This window comes from Myotis myotis, unplaced genomic scaffold (assembly GCF_014108235.1).
Source record: "Myotis myotis isolate mMyoMyo1 unplaced genomic scaffold, mMyoMyo1.p scaffold_m19_p_3, whole genome shotgun sequence".
In the NCBI taxonomy this organism is placed as follows: Eukaryota; Metazoa; Chordata; class Mammalia; order Chiroptera; family Vespertilionidae; genus Myotis; species Myotis myotis.
In genome coordinates this window covers 57,469,878-57,495,994 of record NW_023416335.1, presented here as the reverse complement: position 1 = coordinate 57,495,994, position 26,117 = coordinate 57,469,878, and positions in this window count along the sequence as shown.

Below are 26,117 nucleotides of genomic sequence, written 5' to 3'. Positions count from 1 at the left end.
TCAGACCAGACTTGGGTTCAGCAAACTTGGTACTTGAGTTCTTGCTAGGAAAGAATTCAGAGTCAAGACTCAAACTATAAGAGAACATTTATTTGGAAAAGTACAGAGGTCAAAGAAGTAATTTGTAGAAGACATGGGCTTAGGAAACAAGTTCTAGAGCGAAAGGAAGGGCCCTTGGAGCTTGGGAATGAGGAAGCTAATGGTAATGCACCTGGGCGAGGGAAAGGCTCATCGTGCATTCACAGTGCCCCTTCTGGGAGGGAGACCATACTGGGTCCTCCCTCCTAAGGGTTTTAAGGGTGGAGATCTTAGGGGAGGTCCCAGGGGAAGATCTCAGTAGAATATTCAGCAGCTTTTCAGGTGTGTTCTATCAGGGTCTAGGTCTCCCCGATTGATTGGTCAGCCCCAGGGCAGGGGGTCATTTATTCAGTGCGGCTGGTCCTGAGGTCAGCCATGGCTGGTTTTGTTGCTTTTCTGAGCCTGGAGCTAAAATACAACTGAGAACTAGATGTATCTCTAGGGAGAAAAGGTCAGGGGTCCAAACCTCTTGACCAGCGATATGCAAAGGGAGGGAAGGTCACCTTGGGGCGAAGTCCCACCCTACAGTCGTCCTTTGCTAGGCACCTGGGGCATTTCGCCCTGGTGACCTTCTGTATCTCACCCACCATCCTTGCTCTGCTCATGTCTGTTTAACTGCCTTCCACACTCCTGTATAAAATGGGGATCATGAAAGCATATAAATCATGCAGTTGTAATGAGCATTAACTGAATTAATTTTTGGTGTAAGTCAGTGCTTGGCACAGAGTAAGTGAGCAGTACATGTCAGCTACTTGAATGATCTCTCCATTTGCCTCCTATTCAGCCTCTTTCCTCTGCCATCATCCATTCCCTCTGGTAAGACAAGTCATTGGCATTCACAGTGCCCCTTCTGGAACCTGTCCGAAGGCCAATGAATCAGGATGGGATTGCCACCAGACCTCCTGAGAGCCATGGTCTAATCCTGTCATACTTTTAAGTGTCTTATGGCAGAAACTTTTCCCTCCAAATAAAATCATATAAAATATGACTGCTTGTGTTGAACCAGAGTGGGGGCCCAGAAGCCCCAATATATGTCCCCCTTATATATTATTATCCCTCTATTCCAGGGACCTGGGAACCCTTCCAAATCTTATACTTTCATAGAACACAGTTTGGAAATTCATCAAATTCTCTTTCCTAAATTTCAAAAGGAAAGGCAGATTTTTCTAAATAGAGCCATGGCACCTTGTCATGTTACTGGGGCCAGGTTTACTGAGGGTGATTTATTTACTAGTATCTGTAAACCCACAGAATCATAATCTTTGTGTCAACCAAACTTCTGACCAAATTGTCAAATGGACTGATCAGAGTTTCTTCTCTGGTTCTATTATAGAATAGTAAGAAGCTAGGAAAATTCCAGGACAAATGGAATAGGGAAGCTGAGACAGACAGTTAAACAGCAGCTTGGGTCCACCTATTAAATCCTATCTTCCCTAAACCAAGGACATTTAAGAGTAAATGATTTGCACTTCTCCCCAACCAGAGGGTAAATAGCTTAAATCACCCTGCTCAGGAAGACAGATAACAAAAATCCAATTAAATGCCATTTGCCAACCATAGCCAAGGAGAAGACAAATTAAGAAAATAAATCTCATGTTGGCTCATCAGCATAAAGCTGATGAATATTCTATTGATCTGCCCCTAAGACCTCCCCTAAACACCCAGCCTTTAAAACCCCTGCAAATGAAGGTCCCAGTATGTGCTCTCTGAAGGGAGAAGCACCCTGTGTCCTCTGTCCTAAGGGCTTTAAGGGTGGAGATTTTAGGGGAGGTCCCAGGGAAGATCTCAGTAGCATATTCTGCAGTTTTCTGGGTGTGTCCTTTCAGGGTTATGGTCTCCACAGATTGTTTGGCCAGCCCCAGTGCAAAGGGTCATTATCCAAGCAGCTGGCCTCTTCTGGGCCTGGAGCTGAACTACAGCTAAGAACTACATATTATCTTTAGGGAGGAAAGGTCAGGGGGTCCAAACCGAGTGACCAGCGATAGGCTAGGGGAGGAAAGGCCACCCTGGGGGTGAGTCCCACCCAATAGTTGTCCTTTGCTAGGCACCCAGGGCTTTCCACCCTGGTGACCTTCTGTGCCTGGCCCATCGTCCTTGCTCTGCTCATGTCTAACTGCCTACCACAGTTCCTGCCTGGTGTATTTTATGGTTTTAGGGTGGATGATGACAGGGAAAAAAAACTGAGGGTTGCCTCTTTTCATTTTAGCTTCAACTAATATTTATTGAACATCTAGACATTATGCTACTGTTAACAAAACAAAAATGCAACCAATAAATTTCAAGATTGAACTGGCTTTATTAAGGGTTCATGAATCAGACAACATCCCATCTAGAAACTAGAAAGGTACTCTGAGAGGTTGAAGGCTTTTATAGGAAGAAGGTGGGGCAGGGGAGCTATTGACAAAAGAAAAGAAATAATTTGATTTAGACCAAGAGATCTTTGGTGGGGAAGGCAACAGCAAGGCGGAAGGGAATAGCAAGGGGGAAGGGAACAGCAAGGGCTTTGTCATGCGGATTGCCTCTTCTTTCCCTGAAGGATGGGCAGGGTCCAAGTGACACATTAATTACCTCACTGGTGTTGACCAGAATATTCCAGACTGGTTGATTAAGATTACATTCCTGGGGAAGGTCAAAACTGCAGTTAGGTCAGGTATGAAGTCAAGATTTGGTATCATGGTATCGAGAGATGCCATTTTGGGCTAATGATTAGATCAACATGAGACAGATTAACAAGAGAAAATAAATAGCGGAATTTAATTACATGCATATGTCTGGGGACCCCACGTACAGGAGAGGTTCAGAGACAGAAAGTTAAGATGAGGTGGACACAGTGTTCTGAGCTAAGGATGAGGTAAGGTGCCTTGGGGTTTTGGAGGGCAGGAAGGTCACTGCAGGATGATGAGAAGAGCAGATATTCAGTAATTAGATGCTTGGCCTGCCCTTGAGATAGGTCATAGAATATTATCTCTGGTAATAACACTAATTATGGACATGGTCCCCAATTTAGATTCTTTGAGAGGTAAAAGTTTCTCAAGAGCCTGGGGGGTCTCAGTTGCCTTCAATTCAAAATAATCCACATGCCAAAGTGGCACCGCAAGGGGAGGCCTGTTCTGAACCCCTTCAGTAATCAGATATAGTCCTTTTTTAACTTTCCCAACGACTGGCTCTCAGACCAGGCTTTTACAGATGACAAACTCTAGTCTCTGAAGATTAGTTTAAGACCAAAGAGCAAGTAAGAGACATGAGCAGGATTTCAACCAGTTCATCTGGCTGCAAGCCCATCATGCCATCCTCAGCCAACCACCTCCCCAGGTGAGGGGGCTTTTATCCCTCGGCCCCACCCCACAGTTTCCTGGTAGAAAATATTCTTGGTGGCTCCTAAATCAGAATTTTCTTCATATGCTTTTGATACCAAAAAATGTGGGTGTTTGTCTGAGTTCTTGTCTGCGAAATTGAAGAATGACGTCTCGGACAAAAACGATGAATGGAACCAAAGTTTATTGGGAGAAGCCAGTCCTGGAAAAGGAGCATCTGGGGTTCCAGGAGCAGGCCGGTGTCCGGAGCTTCCTTTCCATGTGACAGTCGGGAGTAGTTTAGCATCCAAGCTAATTAAAGTCTAATGGTCCTTGTGTGGAGGCCCACATGGCCTTACGCCACGTGGGTGCAGGGCTGTGCTCCCCGCCACAGGAATGAACATCAGGAACATCATGCCTGCAGGGGAGAGGAGCGAGAGTGACAGGAAGCACAGCCTTTTAATTTAGGGAGTGGGTACAGTCTTGCTAGCTCCTGATTGGTCCTCTCAAAGAATCCTGCCTTAATAACATCCTTGGGATTGGTTATATGCCTCGCTGTCTTGTGATTGGTTATCTGCAAGCTGCCTGTCTTAGCAACAGCTATACATTTTAAAGTTTGGTGCCTGCATGCACCCTTCCTTCCCCACCAGCTGGGTTGTCCTAGTAACTCTGTCCAGCTGGGTTTTCGGCTTCTATTTCCTCCCCCACCCCACCCCCACGGTCCCAATTCCTGACTACCTCGCTTCCAGTGTCTCCTCACTTTGACTTGGCTCCTTTTGTCCTTGGGAGCCCAGCCCTACCTGAACGCTAGCATGGCAGGCCTCCTGCTGTTTTTCAACCATCATTTACACCTGGCTTTATAGGAGGTCAAGCAACATAAACCCCTTTGTGATCAAAGGAAAAGAGCCTTATTGCTTACTAGAGGTGCAGTAAAGGGAGACCAGTACTTTGCATCAGCTCTCTCCAGTCCTGCAGAGGTTAGAAAAAGTCATGAAGAGGCATGGGGAGACCTGGATTTGAATTCTGCCTTTTAAAACCTTGTGACCTTGGGAACCTTGACTTCTCCAGGTTCTGGTTTCTTAACAATAAAATGAACTATTTTGCCTCATGCCTGAAGTGGGTTTGTGTTACCACTAGGGGGCAGGCAAATACAGCCCCTGAGGTGTTTGCATATTTGTCACTCAGGAGTCAACAATAAAAAGTTTTAATGTAAATAAATTTTAAATTATTAAAAAAAAATAAAATACAGGGTTTCTGTCAGGGTCATTGAGGACTCTCAACTCTGGGTTACACACTTCATGTTATTTGGGTTCAGTTGCCTGTACCGTATATCACAGTAAGTTCTAGCGTTTACTGAGTGCTTCATATGTGCAAGGCACTGTGATGAACATGTTACCTTTAACTTGCACAACTAACTTTTTAAAGTGGGCATTGTACACGCCTTCCCAGAAGGACCCTGAAACTCAGCAAGGTTAGGTAATCTGTCCAAGATCACTCAGCTGGCAACGCTAGGATTCAATATAACTCTGAAAAGCCACACCCTGCTTTTATTTCATGCGTGTTCCCACGGCTCCCTCCTCTCCCAGCCTCATGAGTGTGTGCACAGGGCCCACTCCTCACGGAGGTCACCCAGAGGCAGAGAGTCACGGGGTCACGTTTCTCTGTATGAGCGATTCTGATCTCATAGAATCATAGAAATCACTAGTATAGAAGAGTTGAAGGCATGACAGTATTTCTGGAACATTACTGTATTCACCGGCTCTGTCTGCATGCATCCCAGGTAGCTCTGAGGCCCACACCACATTCCCACACAGGCTGCCGCTTCTCCAGCTCTTGCCCTGGTGCCCAAGGGAGAGCTGAGCCTAGCTGCCAATGCCCAGAGGAGGATTCATCACAAATTCTCCCATCCAACCTTCACCGTTCTGCACCCGCCCTACTCCCGTAGCTAGGGTTTTGCATGGACTTGCTATTTCCAAGCATGAAAATCAATATATGTTTCCTAATGCTACCTAGCATTTGAAATACCCTTCTCTCTTACTCACCACGTATAGGTTACTTCTCATTTTTAATGCCAAGTTCAAAATATCTCCTCCAAAATGTTTTCCTTAAATATCACTACTCAACTCTGAACATGCCTTTGCTTAGTCCTTATGTTCTATTTTATTAACAAGCTTACTACTCAAAATGGCCCCAAGCTCCTCACTTGGTTGGCACTGGTGTTGACATTGACAATTTTGTACAACTGGACGGGCGCATGTAGGGACCATCAGCACAGTTGATCTTTATACACGACTCGTGTAGAGGGCAAGTGTCAGATATTAGATATGGTTAGTCCAAGCGTGTACTTCACTGTGTCTTTGCCAGCAGCCGAGGAAGAGGTGGTGATGCCACTTGGGGAAGGGCTGTAGGTGCAGGGAAGACTGGGATTGATGGCCACATTGGCTATGGGTGGGTGCTGAGGAATAACTAGGGGCCATGAAATGATATAAGACATCCCAAGAACAGAAGGTCAGGTGATGGGTATCCAGACCTGGATGATTATTGGATTTACCTCGTGGGTTAAAGAAATACAGATGCTAGGCTCTGCCCCAGGCCCATTGAACTTTTAGTCAGAGAGGGTTAGAAGCTGCATTTACAAAGTAAAAATTTCCCGGGTGATTTTAATAATGTTTGAGAAATTACTTATTCGAGGGAATGTTCTATTATTGTTCTTGATGTTTTCTTGAGACTTCTCCCTCATTTCCTGGTTGAGATCTAGGACTGTTCCCCTGTTTACAAATGTCAATTATCTGAGCAAAAGGACAAGTGAATAAGGAGTTCAGTAGGATTTACAGCATGTGTTTACAGTGTGTGTGTATGTGTGAGAATGTGTGTGTGTGATGCATTTGAAATGTCTTTAAGTTTATAATGAAGCCCAATGAACATGTGATATTATAAGCCTTGGTTTCATTTTTTGTACAATGGTAATGATTATAATAATGATGATGATACATGTAAACCACCCCAACATTGTCAATTGCCCATCACTGCCAAGTCCATGGCTGCTGTAGGTGGGCATTTACCTAATCCCACAGTCAGCCTCAGGTATATTTTTATTCTTCTAGGTTAAGAGAGTTGTGATTTTTTTCTTTTCTGAGCTTTTAGTCTCTCACAGACTTCCCAACAATAGAAAAAAACATACAATTCTTTTCATGACAATTGCCCCTTTTCCAGGTTCTCTGTTGGAAGGCAGCAGTGTTTTAGTCAACAGGTGGGCCAGTGGGAGGTCTATACTGAATCAGTATTGCCTGTAAGTTTGATGGGGTATTACCTCTGTAATCCTGGGAAATAAAACTCTTTCTGCAGAGGAATAAATCATACTTACCGGGCTTGGGGTCAGTTCCAAAACATAGGCCATGTCACTGGTTATAGTACTATTACTAAACTAAGTGATGCAGAATGTCAGAAAGTGCTGAAAATAGATATGGTGATTAGATGCCCATGTGTTTATTAGAGACTCCAAAGCAGAGAAAACACTGCTGGACATTCTGTGATCAATATAAAAAAAGTATCAAAATAAAACAAAATGTCAAAGCTGCAATTTCTAACGAGGAGTCTCTAAATTGAAAATGAATAAGGAAAAGAGACTGAACTTAAAAAAGAATCCTATATGCCCTGACCAGTTTGGCTCAGTGGATAGAGCGCCGGCCTGCGGACTGAAGGGTCCCAGGTTTGATTCCAGTCAAGGGCATGTACCTTGGTTGCAGGCACATCCCCAGTAGAGGGTGTGCAGGAAGGCAGCTGATTGATGTTTCTTTCTCATTGATATTTCTAACTCTCTATCTCTCTCCCTTCCTCTCTGTAAAAAAATCAATAAAATATATATTTTTTAAAAAGAATCCTATACAATAAAAGGCTAATATGCAAATTGTTCCCTCGAGTGGGAGTTGGACCAACTGGGAGTTCGACTGGGGCTTGGGGCCTGCTGGCCAACCACATGAGGCCCCTCCCCACTGTTGGCCCTGCCCCTGATCACCACCTCCCCATACCGATTGGGGGCATCCTCTCCCGTCGGCTGGCCCAGCCCGATTGGCCCCAATTAAGGTGGGCTGGCCAGACCCCACCTGTGCATGAATTCGCGCACCGGGCCTCTAGTCCTAATATAAAGAGTATATGTCTGCTATGAAAATATCAAATAAGGAATTATTTAATAGATGTTTCTTGGGAAGCAACACTTTTTAAGAACGGGCACATGAAGGTATGACTAGAAATAATAAAATGTAGAAAGAATAAAAGGGTGAAAATTTTGCTTCAAGTTATTCATTACTCAAAAAGAAACAAAGTTTCTTGTATCAATTATTTTATAACATAGGCTGGAGCATATCCTTCAGGTAGTGGACCTCAATGTTTTAAATGCCCCCAAACTTCCCTTTTTCCCCTAATAGTATTTGTATTTTTATCATATAATTGTGGCAATGCATAACTACAAGACCACAATGAATTTAATAGCACTTCAAGTCATTGGCATGTCATAAATCAGAACAGCACATATAAATGAAACAGATTAAAAAATAATAGAAGCCATATGTACAAAAACCTTATGCCATCTACAGACAATGTTTGAGGATATATGCTTTGAAAATACAGATTCTTCCGCCCCTCTTTTAATTAGCTCTTTAAATCTCTGGGTGATCCCTAATTGGGATTACTACTTTATAGAGGAAAAGCAAAAATAATAGATGATTTATTAACCTTAGATGATTTATTAAACTCTCCCAGAGATGCGCTGTGCAGAGTGTCCTGGCTGAAATGTATTCTCTCCTACTTATGTCTGTGTTGACCACTATTTACACCTGGTGGAGCCGAACTTGCCGCCTGTGGTCCTTGGCAATCCTAGTGTGTATCTCAACAATACGATGTGAGGCTAGAAAGAGAACTTGGGGAGAGTGACCAGTTTTTAGGGCTGTATTGGGACTTGGGGTTAATCATTTTGTCTCCCTTTTTATGTGCAACATAAAGACGTCAGTGCTCCTGTAATTAACCCAGCTCAAAGGGGACTGAGAGGAATAAAGTTAATAAGAAGCAACAATCTGAACGCTCTGGCTGAGTGGTATTATTTAAGCCATTAGAGAAAACTGTCCAATTATGGATAAAGAAGTAGAACTGATGTAAACTTGTGGGGTTTTTCCCATTTACACAATTTAATCATAAGAGGACCAGTACATAAATTTTCTTACATATGTTTTATTTTTTTGTTAGTAGGCAGAAATAAAGACACCCAGCCTGCAAGAGAAAGTTGGGACTGAAATAGCTATTCCTTTTGTTTTCCTTTCCAGTAGCTAGCCTGACCTGTAATTCAGCTTCAGGCTTTGGCTGAGCCCCTCCTTCCCCCATCCTCCCCCTTTCTCCCCACCCCGCCTCAGTGCCATGCAATACCCAAGACTCAGTGGAGCATAAAGATTCTTTGGAAGTTGTTTAGATGAATGCATAATAACTTTTCATACATTCAAAATACTGCTTATTCCTTGAACTCACAAGGGAGAAACTCTAATCATGGCAACATTAAGTACTGGAATGAACCACAGGGTAGCAGATGGGCCCTGGGGTAAACAGTTGCTGTACTATTGATTTACTTATTTGATTTCCTTGAAAAGTGTCCATGACCCGAACCATTGCAGCAGAATACAAATACAAGTTTCAATCCAAACCACACATTCTTTCTTTAAAAGAATCCGAGTGTTGTCCGAAAAGCAAAAAAGAAGGCTGGTTAGTGTCTTGGTCCTTTGAAATCGGCGTTTGCAGTTTGATCATGTTTGTGAGGATGAATTCTCTGTAGAGAGTGCCACAACTTCTACCAAGACACCACCAATAAGATTGTGTTTCCAGAAACTTCTCTTTAGAGTTCAGTATCTGACTGGCATTCTGTTGTATATTATCATGACATGAAGATATTGAGATATGATTGTTGCCCTCAGAGAAATACATAATATTTACGTTATTCATATAATTCCTTATAGTTCATAGAGGACTATATCAGATACAAACTTAAATATCTCAGGGGTCAGGCAGATAGTGCCAATGGGTGGTGCTGCCTGGAATAAGACAATAGGGTATGGTGGGGACTGTGGCCAACTGGGACATGCATTACCCTCTTAAATCCAAATTTATATATATTTTTAAAAAAACTGTTCTTCTATTTAAATGAAATATATATGTGGGCTACACTTACCCTATTGACTCCTTTTCAGATACACACAGACTCATTTGAGCTTCTAGCAACTATTTGAAGTTTACTTTATTGACACCATTTTGAAAATGAGAAGACAGAGGCTCTATGAGGTAAACGTTTTGGGCAAGGAACTTAGCTTGCTAGTAATTGGGAGGGCAAGGATGAGGAATTAAAGTTCTATGGACCCCAGCCCAGTTATTTTGATAGAAAACTAGTGGGGTAGGAAGACACAGGAATTTGTTCATTTTGGGGGCATTATTCACTCTTCTCATATCTGACTCATCATCCAAGGGCTCCTCCACTGATTCTGATTGATGCTGTCCCCATATTTCATGCAACAGTAAAGAACATAGTACATGCATGTAATATCTAATAGTCAAAATGTTTCCAATATGCCAGAGGTCTTTGTTTTGCTATGAATACATTAATTTGCTTTCCAAAGAAAAGAAGTTGCCAAGGAGAACAGCTTATGTAAAAGGGAGCTGCTGCCTTCTGAGCTGGCTGGTGCATCCAGGTGACATCAACACAGAGCTGCAGGCCGCACCAGGACTGTCTGCGTAGGATGCTTCAGAGCTTGGGTGCAAATTAGAGACTTGAAGTCCTATCTTTAGGCCACATTCAAGTGGCAAAATATGGGCTTCAGAGTCAGGAGTTGAGTACAAAACATCTTGTCCTGGGTGATTTTGAGCAATCTAATTAAATGCTCCAGTATCAATTTTGTTTTTTGAAAATAGAGAAAAAATTAGCATGGGGCTAAATAAATAAGTGTATTTGAACCAGGTAGTGAGGGCAGCTGTTACTGAATAGTAGGTGCTCAATAAATGATGGTCCTCCTCTCTCCCTCTTTCTATTCCCTGGCTTCATGCCCAGTAGAGGAGGTTTTATGCCCAGTGGAGGATGTCCTTTGAGAACTGGAAGACCCCAACCCTCATTGTCAAAACCTATACCATGTTGACAGGAACAATATCTGCCTTGGGATGCTCCAAACACTTTGTCACTCTTAACTGTCAACTTATTTGACAGTGAACAAATAAGTTGTGAAAAACAAAGAGAAATTTCTGGAAACTCCTAGCATAAAAGCTCTGGAGGGGTCATTATAGATTAACATAATTTTTATTACATGTTCTAATTTTGTCCTGTGAGATACTTATTTGGATTTCATTGTGCCCATTGTGTGGCTTTGTTCAGAGGCTGTGAGTTTAATTATTTAGTTGTTTATGAGTGCATCTGGGGATAAGTGCCACAGTTTTATTTTGGTGAGAAATTTATGGTCAGTGAATTTTAGTAACTAATGATTAAATTATTTTTCCTCCATAAATGCCTCTGCAATTTGTGATTTCCATAATAATTTATAATACTTAAGAAAGGTTCTTTATATGAAAAATCCACTGCTAATGGAATCAGAAAAGGGAGATTTTAAATTGCTTTAATTAACTTTGTTAATTAATACCCAGCATGTTTGAGATATTGAGTTGGCTTTGGTTGGCTCGATGAGAATTTAGTTGCCTAAAATCTGTCTAATAAATGAATGTACTTTGTAAAGGAAATTCTAATTCTTTTGTCAAGTAAATGGCAGGAATAAAAGGATTTCCTCTTTTGTAATCTTTGATTCCTGGCATATACTTGAAATCCCTGAAGTTTGCCCCCCCCCCCAAAAAAAAAATTAATACATGCAAATAAATGCAGATGTTGGTTTTTCAAAAAAGCAAGCCTTAAAGCCACTTTGTGATATGATTTCAAGGAATTAGGGCAGCTTATGACAGTTTATGTGTTTTAGATATTTTTCAAACAAAATTAACATAAGCAAAAAACTTTAAATAAACTCTATTCTCCACAAATCACTGCACTGGGGCAAAGAAAGTTGAATAAGAACAATCTAATAATATAATCCGTGCTCCTGTGGAGCTCACGGTTGAGTGAGGATGGAAGACACACAATTATTCAAATGAGGAGTTGGGAAGAGTTTGGAGAGGAAGGAAATGCTGAATGTGGGCTGTGTGCAGACTGTTTCCTTGAGGATAGTGAATGCCTTATTTTTGGATCCTCCTAGGCTTAGCATATGGTTTCTCACTGGAAAACACAAAGAATCATTATTAATTTCTCTTTTTTCCTCACACCCACACCCATTTCATCTACAGTTCCCATCAGTGCTACATGCAAAATATGTATTAAATCAGGACTCATCTTACCACTTTTACCAATACCACGTAGTTCAAGCCCCTGGCCAGATTTCCTATTTCCAACTCATTCTCGCCAGTCAATTTCCACCCAGTAGCCAGAGTGTTCCTGTTAGCAGCAGTGTTAGACCTCACTTCTTGAGTTCGGCTCAGAAAGAATTCAGAGCCAAGAAGTCTAATGAAGGAAGAACAGGGGTGGGGAACCTTGTTTCTTTCAAGGGCTATTTGGATATTTATAACATCATTCGTAGGCCATACAAGATTACCAACTTAAAAATTAGCCTGCTATATTTGGTCAAACATTTAATTAACTCACCTCTGATGCCTGGGCAGGGCCAGACCAAATGTTTTTGCGGCTTTCTATGGCCTGCGGGCTGGATGTTCCCAACCCTGGAGTTAGAAAGTCACAGGGAGAAGTGAGCCAGCTGGGCTGCATGGACTCAGCAAATAAGTTACAGAGGCAAAAGAAGGGCCGTTGGCATTTAAAAGCAGTAAAGCAAGGTACACACCTGAGGGAAGAAGAGTGGGGGAAAGTCGTGGGGGTGCTCATGAGAGAGAGAGAGAGAGAGCACATGCACAGGGTCCCTTGCCTTAGGGCAGTGGTTCTCAGCCTTGGCTGCACAGTAGAATCACCTGGGAATCTTTTTAAAATCCTGATTTCTGGGCCTCATCCTCCGGAAATTCTGTTTCTTTGTTATGAGGTGGGGCCACAACATTAGTAACAAAGAAACAGAGTTTCCGGAGGATGAGGCCCAGAAATCAGGATTTTAAAAAGATTCCCAGGTGATTCTAATGTGCAGCCAAGGTTGAGAATCACTGCCTTAAGGGTTTTTATCTGTTTTCTAAAGGCAGGAAACTTAGGGGAGGTCTTATGGGCGAACTTCAATAAAAGAGTCATCAGCTTTTCAGGTGTGTCTCTTCAGGCTTGTGTTCTCTCCTAACTGGTTGGTGCTAGGATAGGGGGTCATTATTTATCGAATCTGGCCTGGAGGTCAGCCATGGCATTGTTTCATCTGGTTTTGCCGCTTTTCTGGGCCTGGAGCTAAAACACAACTGAGGCCTAGATGTTACCTCTAGTTTGACCAAATCCCTAAGATTGTTTGATGCAGGTCAGAACCTCATTGTCCCAAGGCCTTAATGCGTAAGAAAGTGCTGTGCAAGGGCTTGTACGGGAATCTTATGAGGCTATTCTCCAGCCCTCTGGCTTCTCCTCTCAGGGGTTCTGTATCATGTGACTAACAACATGCTAGGGGAGGAAAGGTCACCCTGGGGGACAGGTCCTAGCCCATAATAGTTGTTTTCTGTAGTTTTGCCCCTTGCTGGGACTCCGCCTCCCCACCCCTCTTGGTCCCTTGGTGACATTCCGTATGTACACACCTGGCCTATCGTTCATGCTCTGCTTATGCCTGTCTAACTGCCTAGGCTGTCATTTCCTCCTCTGACCGAGTGACATGGGCCTTCCTGTGTCTCCAACATGCTGGCTCTTATTCCTGATGCAGTGCCTTTGCACTTGCTGTTCCCTCTGCTGAAATAATTTCCCTCCAGGTATTCTCAGGCCTCATTAACTACCTCATCAGGTCTCTGCTCAGATGTTACCTCCTTGGAGAGACTTATTTGACAATCCTATTGGAAACAACCTGCTCCTAAGCCAGCCGTGGGCAAACTACGGCCCGTGGGCCGCATCCGGCCCGTTTGAAATGAATAAAACTAAAAAAAAAAAGACCGTACCCTTTTATGTAATGATGTTTACTTTGAATTTATATTAGTTCACACAAACACTCCATCCATGGTTTTGTTCCGGCCCTCTGGTCCAGTTTAAGAACCCATTGTGGCCCTCGAGTCAAAAAGTTTGCCCACCCCTGTCCTAAGCCCTACCAAGCTGACGTTCTTTAAAATCATAATACCTGTATCAGCCAGGGTTCAAACAGAGAAATTATAATTTAGAAAATAGACATTAATATTGCCATTCTAGATATAAGGAAACTGAAGCTTGGGAAGGTCAATACCCCTGTGAGGTCACCTTGTAGCAGAGCCCTAGGGGATTTGAACCCAGTTCTCCCTGAGTGCAAAGCCTGTTCTATTAGACATTTTATGTAGGCAATCCTATATAATAAAGACATAATATGCAAATTGACCATCACGCCCTTGCACAAGATGGCCGCACCCATGTGGTCACAAGATGGTCACCCTCATGTGGTCACAAGCTGGCTGCCCCCATGTGGTCACAAGATGTCACAGTATTTAGCTGAAGCTGAAGTAATTAAAACCAAACAGAGGTGGCAATATCCAGAAGATGAAATGATGTAACACATCTGATCAAATAAAATGAATAAAAATGGTTCAAAGGATTGGTTCCTTTGCAGGAATTAGCAATTTCAGCTGGGAGAAAGAAAATATGGGTTTTAGGGCAAATCAAAGAAAAGGTTCCAGGCAGCCAGAAAAGAGTGGAGACTTGGAAATGGGTAGAAAGTGCTCATCTAATCTAATAAAAGAGAAACACGCAAATTGACTGCACCCAAAGCCACGCCCACCAGCCAATCAGAATGAATATATGCAAATTAACCCAACCAAGATGGCGGCCAGCAGCCACGGAGCTGGAGCAAGCAGGAGGCTTGGTTGCCCAGGCAATGGAGGAAGCCAAGCTTCCTGCCTGCCCTGGCCAGCTGAGGCCACTGCACAAGGCAACAAAGTTTCAATTATAGAAGATAAATAAATCCCAGATACCTGCTTCCAGCCAGCCTCTACTGGGAGCTTGGGTGGCTGGGGGCTGTGGCCAGCCTAAAAACAGCCATCAGCCCCTTACCCAGGCTGGTCACACCCTCATGGGGTGAGGGTTCCCGCTTGGGGGCTTGGCCAGCCTGCAAATAGCCATCAGCCCCTCACCCAGGCTGGCCAGGCACCCCAGTGGGGACACCCACCCTGAAGAGGCTGTGGCCAGCCTGAAAATGGCCCTCAGCCTCTCACCCAGGCTGACCAGGCACCCCAGCGGGACCCCTACCCTGATCCGGACACCCTTCAGGGCAAACCAGCCGGCCCCCACTCATGCACCAGGCCTCTATCCTATATAATAAAAGGGTAATATGCAAATTGACCCTAACAGCAGAGCGACTGGGAATCACTGGTCACTATGACACACACTGACCACCTGGGGGCAAATGCTCAATGCAGGAGATTCCCCCTGGTGGTCAGTGCGCTCCCACATGGGGGACCTCTGCTCAGCCACAAGCCAGGTTGATGGCTGCCAGTGTAGCGGTGGTGGTGGGAGCCTCTCCCACCTCCTCAGCAGTGCTAAGGATGTCCGACTGTAGCTTAGGCCTGTTCCCCACTGGCAAGTGAACATCCCCCAAGGGCTCCTGGGCTGCCAGAGGGATGTCTGACTGCCAGTTTAGGCCCAATCCCTGGGGGAGCGGGCCTAAGCCAGCAGGTGGTAATCCCCCGAGGGACCCCAGACACAGGTGGCTGAGGGACCCCCCTGAGTGCACAAATTTTTGTGCACTGGGCCTCTAGTCCTAATATATAAAGAGCCAGGGTTTGTCATGACCTAAACGTCCAGACGGATGACCGACCACCAGGCTAGGGTCCCGTCCGGTGCGCCGGAAGTCAGTCCTGGGTCCTGGCCACCCACAGCATGGTGGTGGGAGGGAACTGTGGGAAGAAGCCATGCTGCCATCAGACTGGCCTATTGGTCCCTCCCCCTGCTCACAGGCTCTGGGGAACCAGAGCCATGCTGCGATTTGGGAATCTTGGTCCTTCCCCACCAGCCCACAGGCCTGGGGAACCAGACCCATGCTGCGATGGGACTTGACCCTACCCGAGGGGTCCTGGATTGTGAGAGCATGCAGGCCGGGCCGAGAGACACCCCCTTCCCCCCCCGTGCGTACACGAATTTTTGTGCACCAAGCTTCTAGTCTTCAATATCTATTCTTTTATTCTTCTTCCTGGGCATACACTTGAACTACATTTCCCAGATCCTTTGCAGTTAATTTGGGGCCATTTGAGTAAGGTCTGTCTAATACAGTGGTTCTCAACCTGTGGGTCGCGACCCCTTTAGCAGTCGAATGACCCTTTCACAGGGGGTCACCTAAGACCATCCTGCATATCAGATATTTACATTACGATTTATAACAGTAGCAACATTACAGTTATGAAGTAGCAACGAAAATAATTTTATGGTTGGGTCACAACATGAGGAACTGTATTTAAAGGGCCAGAAGGTTAAGAACCACTGGTCTAATAGAATATGGGTGGAAGGGACTTCTGCCTTTTCCCAACCTGCCCCATAACAAGCTCTTCTTTATGACCCCTTTTCTGTTTTGCCACTTTGGCAGTCTGTGGCACTTCAAAACTAATGGAGTCTGGGTGCCTGGGTCCCCCTATTATCCACTGCTCTTTGCTCCCCACTCCTCAACGGGCCTTGTGACTTATGTTGAACTATAGCATGAGAGAGAAATAAACCCCTGTGTTGTCACTGAGAATGCGAGCTTTTGGTTACATAAGCCAAGGTTCCTTATCCCCAAAGAAAAGCACGCACCAGGGCTCAAGTTAAATTCTGCTCAAGGTGTCAGTGCTGCTGCTGCTGTTTCCCCTGCTTCTCCCCTTTATTTTCAATACCAGAACCTAAAGGTGTTTAAATTGTTAATGATAATCAAAACCAGGACACCAGAGCAAGTGCTGAAGCACAGGCTCCCTGGGTACAGGTCAAAGCACAGCTCATGTTCAGTGTGTGTGTCTGTTTGGAGCGTTGAAATAATGGTACACCGTGCATGGGGAGAGAGGATTGAAATTCTGAGAGGGCTGGTGTTGACTAGAGAAGAGATAAGAGAACTGAGGTGGCAAATCACATGACACAAGATTTCACATCTTGTGTAAACTATTCTGGTGGGTGAAGAATTGGTGAGACAGAAAACATGGAACTTCGTGGTTTGGTAAAGAACTGCCATGATAAATGTGGGGCATCCAAATGAGCGGATCCTGAGAGGCGAGCGCGGATGATGTCAGAGTTAAATTGTGAGATGGCAATCAAAAGGAAGCAGTGAGTGAGGAGAAAGGAACAGACAAAAGATGCTTAGAGGGAAAAAGAACAACTGAAGTTGGTGACAATAAACATTAAGGATGGGATGGAGATAAATCAAAGATAACTCAGAAGTTTCAAGGCTTGAAGATCTGGGGAGATGAATGGTAGCACCATGGGCAGGGACAGCAAGCATTTGGGGAGAGGGAAGCTCTTTGATGGAAATGTGATGAATTTTGTTTTGGATGGGTTATGTTGCAGTGACTTGAAACATCCAGGAATGTTCAGTGAGCAGTTGATAAAACACTTTCTAATCAGGCCGACTTTCCTTTTTCTTTCAAGTACTGTAAAAATTAGGCTTCTGATTATTGGAGTTTTTTTGTTGTTGTTTTTTTTAACTTCAAAACTGAAATCAAAAGAATACTTTCCAAGCACTTGATAGACATCATATGACGGTGGAGATGCTTAATACCATTTCGTTGTTATCTCTTGTTCTATTTCCCTTCCCACCACAATAATTAAGGAGCCTGCCCTTTGAGTACAGTGCTAATGTATTTATAAAGCCTGGCCCTGCTGCTCTTTCATGCCCTTGCTAGTCACAATTTATTTTCTGATTTGGCCTTTCTGACTTGGCCTCTGCATGTGTCAAATTGTCTTATACACGCCCTTGATCTTTTGCCCTGCTAACATTTTGCATATGATTACATTTCAGAGTTTGGAATTTTCAATCATGCGGTCAACAGTGATGCTGCATTAATTTGAAATTTAAGAGATTGAAAAGGATGTCAACTTGGAGCTGGAGACTGAATTTCTGTAGGAGGCGGAGCACCTTAAAAGCTTGCATTTCAGCCAGATGATTTGTAAGTGACCCTTGTAACTGGTATTTAGGAAGAGAAGTTACTAATTTGGAAATGACATCTAAGTTAGCGCACCACTACTGGTCGGTTTCTCATCCCCTTTTGGAACTAAAGCTAAAGAATGTCAAGAACTGTTTGGACAAGAAAAACCTGGGGTTTTAGGTCCCCATTGGATCCATGGGCAGTAGGAGAAATCTGCCCTAAAGATCCAGGTAGTAATTTTTTAATTTCTCTATGCATAGCATAAATATTTGGAAGCAGCTTTCTCTGCTTTCTGATCCCATCATACAACCAACCTCACTGGCCTCAGTGCTCAGTGTTTACTTCAGTGCATTTCACATACACAATGCAAATCCAGCCGTACCATCTGTCAGAGTGGTGATGGGAGGTGAGGAATGTCTCTTTGATGTGTCTATTTGATGTGCGTATTCAAATGTGCCCTCAGTCCACAGATGCTTGTGGAATGACCTCGCTGTCACAGGCCCGGGCTCCCTGCTTCTGTGTGGGGGGCAGAAGTGTGTTTTTCCTCCCACCATGTTCCCATTTCAAATCTTATCAAAGAAAACATAGAGATAAAGCTTTTTTCTCTTTTCTCACTTTTCAGGCCAACTCTGCCAAGTGGTAATCTTAGTGCCCTGGATTGTATGCATTAAAAATAAAGAGATAAAATGATGATTAGTATTAAAGAGCATAGGGTGAAATAATATATGTCTGCAATGTGAGCTGAGCTGTGCACAAACAGATGTACAACAAGGGTTTCAGGTGGACAGAGGGCATATCAGAATAAGTACAGAACTCTTCTTCAAATATACCTACCTAGGGTGCATTTCTTCCACTTCCATGACAAGCAGTGACAGTGGATACAGCTAGAAATGCAGTGTATAAGACCAGCATAGAGGGGAGAAAAGTTGACAACCACATCTTTTGTGATTGATTAGAATAAGACAAGAGAATCATTGTTCAGTTTGAAGTTTTCATATTCAGTTCGGAAGCTGAATATGAAAATCAGACCAAACATACTCCTCAAATTCAACATTTCCAAGTTATATGGACTTGGAATTAGATCAGGCTTCTTTATGCTGAAGGTTAAATAAGATTAGAAAATCATGCTTCAGTTGTGCATGTTTAGATGTGAAGAGATTGTAATATTTACCAATTGGCTCAAAGTCCTCATTTTGTGGAGGGGAGATCTGAGGCCTAGAGAAATGACAATTGTCCATGGTCAGGGTGGTGCAGTAGCAAAAACGTAGGCTTTGTACACACAAGAGTTTAAGTTCTTTCTAAAAAAACTTTTTTATTGATTTCAGAGAGGAAGGGAGAGGGAGAAAGAGATAGGAACATTAATGATGAGGGAGAAGCATTGATTGACTGCCTCCTGCACACCCGACACTGGGATGGAACCCACGACCTGGGCATGTGCCCTGACTGGGAATCGAACCATGACCTCCTGGTTCATAGGTTGACGCTCAACCACTGAGCCACACCAGCTGGGCTAAGTTTGAGTTCTTGATTTGACATTTGGCCTGCAGCAAGTTTCATAACTTGGTTTTGCCTTGGTTTTTTGATTTGCAAAATCACAATGTTAATGCCTGTTATTAAAGTTTATTGTAGACAGTAAATAAGCTAAAATCTCTAAAACAGTGCCAAGTGTGGAGTAGGCACTGAATAAATAAGGGCTTCTCATATTATTATATATGCTTACGGAAGACAGAGTTAAAAACAGAATCTGTATCTACATTCTAGGATACAGGTTTTGTTGTTCTACCTCTTATAATGCCTAAATCAAGTTGATATTAATTAAAATGAGCACTTACAGAGAGTTTTCAAACACTTTCACATCTGCTACTCATGACAAAAATGAGGGGCCCATATTATAATCAAGCTGTAATAGTAGGGAACATTGATTTGAGAGGTGAAAGGACTTGCTCAATAATGTTAATAAGGAACAAAGCTGGGACTGAATCTGAACTCAGGGCTCTTCCTGTTCCAAAGTACTCCAACTTTATTTCTTTACCAGAGGCCCAGTACACAAATTTGTGCATGGGTGGGGTCCCTTGGCCTGGCCAGCTATTGGGGCCGGCCAGGGGGAGGGACTGCAGGAGGTTGGCTGGCTGCCCAAGGTTGGCTGTGGGAGCACACTGACTACCAGGGGCAGCTCCTGCATTGAACATCTGCCCCCTGGTGGTGGTCAGTGCATGTCATAGCAACTGGTCAACTGATCGGTCGTTTGGTCATAATGGTCACTTAGGCTTTTATACACACACACACACACACACACACACACATATATATAGATAGATAGATAATCAATGTTTCACACATCACCATTTCCTCCATTACCTAATTAAAGGACAGTCCCTTTGGAACAGAAGGAGCCCTGAGTTCAGATTCAGTCCCAGCTCTGTTCCTTATTAACATTATTGAGCAAGTCCTTTCACCTCTCAAATCAATGTCCCCTACTATTACAGCTGGATTATAATATGGGCCCCTATAAACCTATTCTCTTTCTTATTCCATATGTATGTATATATACATATTTACACTAATAAAAGACAAACATGCAAATTGACCATACCTTCACTATGCCTTAAGCCACACCCACCAGCCAATCAGAGCTACTACATGCAAATTAACCCAACCAAGATGGCAGCCGGCAGCCACGAAGCTGGAGTGAGCAGGAGGCTTGGTTGCTCAGTAATGGAGGAAGCCAAGCTTCCCACCTGCCGCGGCCGGCTCTGAGCACCACTCAAGGCAAAAAAGTTTCAATTATAGAAGATAAATAAACCCCAGATACCTGCTTTCAGCCGGCCATGGCCACGGAGCTGGAGCGAGCAGGAAGCTTGGGTTGCCCCTGGCGATGGAGGAAGCCAATCTTCCCGCCCACCCTGGCCAGCTCTGAGCTCTACTCAAGGCTACAAAGTTTCAATTATAGAAGGTAAATAAATCCCAGAATAGAAAAGAAAAAGAAAAAAAGGAGAGGCTGGGAGCTTGTGTTGCCGGGGAGCTTGGCCAGACTGAAAACAGCCCTAAGCCCCTCACCCAGACTGGCCAGGCACCCCAGTGGGGACCCCCCACCCTAAAGAGGGTGTGGCCAGCCTGAAACAGCCATCAGCCCCTCACCCAGGCTGGCCAAACCTCCATGGGGTGAGGGTCTCCACTGGGGGTGGGGCTTGACCAGCCTGCAAACAGCCACCAGCCCCTCACCCAGGCTGGCCAGGCACCCCAGTGGGGACCCCCACCCTAAAGGGGGTGTGGCCAGCCTGAAACAGCCATTAGCCCCTCACCCAGGCTGGCCAGGCACCCCAGTGGGGAACCCCACCCTGAAGGGGGTGTGACTAGCCTGCACACACCCATCAGCCCCTCACCCAGACTGGCCAGGCACCCCAGCGGGACCCCCACCCTGACCCGGGACACCCTTCAGGGCAAACCAACTGGCCCCCACTCATGCACCAGGCCTCTATCCTATATAATAAAAGGGTAATATGCAAATTGACCCTAATAGCAGAACGACTGGGAATGACTGGTCACTATGACACACACTGACCACCAGGGGGCAGACGCTCAATGCAGGAGTTGTCCCCTGGTGGTCAGTGCGCTCCCACAGGGTGAGCTCTGCTCAGCCACAAGCCAGGCTGATGGCTGCCAGCACAGCAGTGGTGGTGGGAGCCTCTCCCGCCTCCTCAGCAGCACTAAGAATGTCCGACTACAGCTTAGGTCTGCTCCCTGCTGGTAAGTGAACATTCCCCGAGGGCTGCTGTGCTGCCAGAAGGATGTCTGACTGCCAGCTTGGGCCTGATCCCCCCAGGGAGCAGCCTAAGCCAGCAGGTGGACATCCTCCGAGGGGTCCCAGACTGCAAGAGGGCATAGGCTGGGCTGAGGGACCCCCCGAGTGCACAAATTTTTGTGCACTGGGCCTCTAGTCATATATATGTATATATATCTATATAAACATACACATACACAGACATATAGATATAATGTATACATTTCTGGAATGGTAATGTAATGGAGATGTTGAATTAGTTGAATTCTATAGGTGCAGGTAGAAAACCAATTTATTATTATCCTTTCAAACAGTGTGTATATTTTATTTCTGTAACTGGGATGAAATCTTAGCCAGCTTCTGATGTCTCCAGGAAATCTTAGAGAATAAAATGTTAACATGACCTTTTTGCCGTGATGGTAACTGGTACTTGACTAGCTCTTTCAATATGAATAACTATAAAGCTATAGACAAATGTATATGGAGCAATGGTTTTCAGATGATAGACAACAGGTAGCAATGGACTATGTAATTCCCGAGAGCAGGAAAACGCATGAGCCCCATGATTACCCCAGATTTCTCACTGGAGGCACTTTCAGGTCATAGCTCAGGAATTCAAAACCCAGACAAAGCACAGCAGTTTCACTGAGTCGAGGAAGCAGAGTTTGGGGCTGCTGAGGCTGGAACTTTCCAGGATGGATATCTGAAAGGAGATAGCTGGACAGAAAAGGAGTTTCAGAAATCTACATAGAGGTCCCCTTTAATCTTTGGCCAAATACTAAGCTACATGCCTATGGAGAGACCCTGCCTGTAAGGTTGGATAGCAAAAAGGTACTTAAGGAAGTAGGAGCTGCCTGAGATTTTGGAGATCACATAGCTCAGGGTGGCAATAGAATTCTAACTAGCCAAGGTGGAGAGACCTTTCTGAAACTTAAGGCATTCAGTTGAAATCTCTGAGGGGCCACAACTCAGATGTTGGGCTGTTCTATCCTTAGAGAAAGAAGTAGGAAATTGTGCCCTATAATCAATAAAAAAATAATCAATGGAAACAGACCCAGAGATGATAGAGATTTTGGAATTAGCAGGAAAGAACTTAAACAGATATTATAAGTATATTAATGATTTAAAGGAGAAGATTGTCATCCTATATAATAAAAGGCTAATATGCAAATAGACCGAATGGCAGAACAACTGAACTGGTCGCTATGATGTGTGCTGACCACCAGGGTGCGTGTATGGAACATGGTGGGCATCAGCGATGGCGGGATGGTGGAGCAGGTGAGCGGGGGGGCCAGACCAAGGCAGAGCGCTGGTCACTGTCATTGGGGTGAGCCTCTGCTCCAGTGCATGGCGGGCCTGCCCAGTGCTTGCACCTGCTGCTGGCGCCGGCCCCGCTTGCACCTGCTGCTGGCACCTGGCACTGGACCCGATTGCTCAGTGCTATCAGTGGGTGTGATCGACAGCTGCTGGCCCCGATAGTCCCTCAGTGCTTCTCTACCTCCCCCTGCTCCTGAGGGGCCATCAGGGCCAGCAGCCACCTCTTGCACCTGCTGCGGGTGATGGCCTCACTTGCACCGACTGCTGGCGCAGAGTGATTGGGGCCAGTGCAGTCAGTGGTTGCGAGCGGCGCCTGCCAGCCCCGATTGCCTGTGAGGGCTTCTCCTTCTCCCCCTGCTTTTGAGAGACAATCCTGGAAGCAGGTGATGGTTACACCCACTGCTGGCGCCAGCCCCAATCACTCTGCACTGCCAGCAGGTGTGAGCAGGGCTGGTGCCATCAGTGTGTGGGAGCGGTGGTGGTGGGAGTGGGGCTGCCAGCAGACAGGGGACTGGGGGCCACAGTAGAAGGGGCTGGGAGGGTGCACGGAGGGAGGGCTGAGACCCGCCCCTGTGCCCACCACAGCCTTGTGGCCCACAGTTCCTTTCAAGGTGCACGAATTCATGCACTGGGCACCTAGTCCTTAATAAACAGATAAGTAATCTCAGTAGAGAAACTGAAATTATAAAAAAAAAATTAAAAACACTAGAACATATCTATATAGAAAATTGCCTGGATGAGTTTAACAGAAGAGTGAACACTATAGAAGCAAAGAAAAGATCAGTGAACTGTTCAAATTGAATCAGAGGAAGAGAGCCTGAAAAAAGGAATAGCCTCAGAGATCTGTGCGGCTACAACACTCAGTCTAACTTGTGTGTAATTGGAGAACCTGCAAGAAGGAAGAGTGAGATTGAAGCAGAAAAGAAAAAAAGAAATATTTACTAAAAATTCAAATTTGATCCCTAAATTTTGGAACAAGACAAGGATGTTTGCTCTTAAAACTTCTTTTCAACATTGTACTGGAGGTATCCTATCTAATAAAAGAGAAACATGGTAATTGGCGTACGACCACTACCCTTCCCATTGGCTAATCAGTGAGATATGCAAATTAACTGCCAGCCAAGATGGCGGCCAGCAGCCAGGCAGCTGGAAGCTAACATGAGGCTTGCTTGCTTCAGTGACAGAGGAATCCAACGTTCCCCGCCTGCCTTGCCGGCCTCTGAGCCTGCAGTTTAAGAAACATTGTAACAAATATAGAAGCTAAACAAAACCTCAGAAACCTGCTTTCAGCGAGCCCGGGATCTCAGAGCTGGAGTTATACATTGTTTCGATTATAGAACACAAACAAACCAGATACCTTCTTTCAGCAGCAGAGGCCTCAGAGCTGGAGCCAGAGCTAAAGCTGGCCCAGAATAAAAAAAAGAAAAAAAGGAGCAGTTGGGAGCTTCAATCGGCCTGAAAACAGCCCTCAGCCCCTCACCCAGGCTGGCCAGGCACCCCAGTGGGGACCCCCACCCTGATCCAGGACACCCTTCAGGGCAAACCAGCCAGCCCCACCCATGCACCAGGCCTCTATCCTATATAGTAAAAGGGTAATATGCATCCCAGCACCGGGATCAGCGGAACCACGAGGCCTCCCAGCACCGGGATCAGTGGAGCCAAGAGGCCTCCTGGCACCGGGATCAGCATGACAGGGGTCAGCGCCCAAACCCCCTGATTGCCCTGCGGCTCTGTGTGTGACAGGGGGCAGGGCCACAACCTCCCTATCCACCCTGCTCTGTTTGTGACAGGGGAAGGCGCCCCAACCCCCTGATCAGCCCTGCTCTGTGCCTGATAGGGGGGAGCTCCCTAACCCCCTGATCGCCCTGCAGCTCTGTGTGTGACAGGGGGCAGGGCCACAACCTCCCTATCCACCCTGCTCTGTTTGTGACAGGGGAAGGCGCCCCAACCCCCTGATCAGCCCTGCTCTGTGCCTGATACGGGGGAGCTCCCTAACCCCCTGATCAGCCCTGCTCTGTGTGTGACAGGGTAGAGCCATAACCTCCCCATCGGCCCTGCCCTGAGTGTGACAGTGGTGGCGCCCCAACCCCCTGATTGGCCCTGCTCTGTGGGTGATAGAGTGTGGCGCCCCAACCCCCTGATCCGCCCTGCCCTGAGTGTGACAGGGGGCGGTGCCCCAACTCCCCTATCAGCCCTACTCTGTGAGTGACAGAGGGGAGCTCCTCAACCCCACGATGGGCCCTGATCTGTGCATGACAGGGGGGAGCTCCCCAACCCCCTGATTGATCCTGCTCTATGTGTGACAGGGTATGGAGCCCCAACCCCCCTGATGGGCCCTGCTCTGTGAGTGACAGGGGGCAGCGCCCCAACCCCCTGATTGGCCCTGCTCTGTGTGTGACAGGGGGTGGTGCTGCAACCTCCCCATCGACCCTGCCTTGAGTGTGACATGGGGCAGTGCCCCAACCCCCCAATCGGCCCTACCCTGAGCGTGACTGAGGGTGGCATCGCAACCTCCCAATCTGCCTTGCTCTGTGCATGACAGGGGAAGGCGCCCCAACTCCCCAATTGGCCCTGCTCTGAGCCCAACCAGGGGCTGCACCTAGGGATTGGGCCTGCCCTCTGCCACCCAGGAGCGGGCCTAAGTCAGCAGGGCGTTATCTCCCAAGGGGTCCCAGACTGCGAGAGGGCACAGGCCAGGCTGAGGGACCCCCCCTCCCCTCCGAGTGCACATATTTTTGTGCACTGGGCCTCTAGTACACTATAATAAGGTATGATAAGTGAATTTAGTGAGGTTGCAGGATTCAAGCTCAGTATTTAAAAACAAATGGATTTCTATATACATGGAAGAAACAATTGGAAAATGAAATTGAAAGTCAGTTTCATTGCTAATAGCATAAAAATACAATATACATAGAAATATGTTTTAAGTTTAATGAAAGATGTGCAAGATTTCTATAAGAAATACCACAAAATATTGCTGAAAAGAATGAAAGAAGACCTAAGAACATGGAAAAATTAACCATTTATGGATTGCAAAATTAATATTATTAAGAAATCAACTTTCCCCAAATTTTTCTCTATATTCAATACAATGGCAACCGAAATCTAAGCAGAGTTGTGTGTGTGTGTGTGTTTTTAGTAACAACTGATAAGATGATATATATGGAAATGTGAAGGACTTAGAGTAGCCAAATCAATTTAAAAAATAAAGAACATATACTACTTGATTTCAAGACTACTTTAAATTATTCTAATCAAAATATTTTTAGATGGGAGGTTGCACATGTTCAATAACACAGGAAAAAAAAGGTCCATAAATAGTCCCATACCTATATGGTGTTTTGGTTTAAAGATGACTTTAAATTCTTAGATGCATGTTCCACCAGGATGTGGTGCTGTCTTGAATCTGGATG